At 36.5% G+C, this 721-nt stretch overlaps 1 protein-coding gene across 3 annotated transcripts in view; it reads right to left on the reverse strand.

Annotated features, from left to right (window-relative positions):
* LOC108752954 (mothers against decapentaplegic homolog 7) overlaps positions 1 to 721 on the reverse strand; it is a 63,435-nt gene that overhangs the window by 41,902 nt on the left and 20,812 nt on the right. The gene's annotated exons all lie outside the window — the stretch shown is intronic.

Here is a 721-nt window from a genome sequence, read left to right on the forward strand (position 1 = left end):
AAAAAAAAACAATGAAAAATGTTACGGGTGATATCGTCTTTCTAAATTTCTTGGAGTGAAGTCTCAAGAGAGTGAAAATACAGCTATTTCGTGAGAGTAAAAATATTTCACTTTTTGAAAAAAATTTCACTCTCTTAGGGAGAGAGCTTTCATTCCAAGAAATTTAGAGAGTATGTCAATAAGATAATTTCTGTTAATTTTGGTCAGAGTCGCTACTCATTGTTAATACGTTTGCATTAATACATTCGCATCAATCATGGAGGCACTGAAAAACAGACTCAAGGCTCCGGTAACTTTTGATTAAATCGTATTAACGGCATCGATGGCGACACGAAATACTGTAACAAACGACAGGCGCCCGTTAGAGGCTTCTAACTCCAAAAATGGTAGGTTCTATTATTAGCGTAAAGTGAAACCGGTATGCCATTTTTCGTCCTTTTACGTATTGCCCTGAAAGTAATAGAGGACAAACCACGGCGCGAATATCTCGAACGTCAAGGTAACCTGACGCTCTCCGTGTCTAAGAGAACGAAACCGCCTTCGCGTCATTCGAAACCCACTGAGACCACGCGTGTAAGTGCATAACTGCAATCCTCAAGGAATCCTTGTCACGAGAAGCTTAGTAATCAATCAGCTTTATTTAAGCATTGAATTGTTTCAAATAATTTTTACAAATTAAAAAAATTTTTTTTGTATAATTCGAAAAATTTATTTCATACTT

The sequence above is a fragment of the Trachymyrmex septentrionalis genome, unplaced genomic scaffold, assembly GCF_001594115.1.
Source record: "Trachymyrmex septentrionalis isolate Tsep2-gDNA-1 unplaced genomic scaffold, Tsep1.0 scaffold62, whole genome shotgun sequence".
NCBI classification, from domain to species: Eukaryota; Metazoa; Arthropoda; class Insecta; order Hymenoptera; family Formicidae; genus Trachymyrmex; species Trachymyrmex septentrionalis.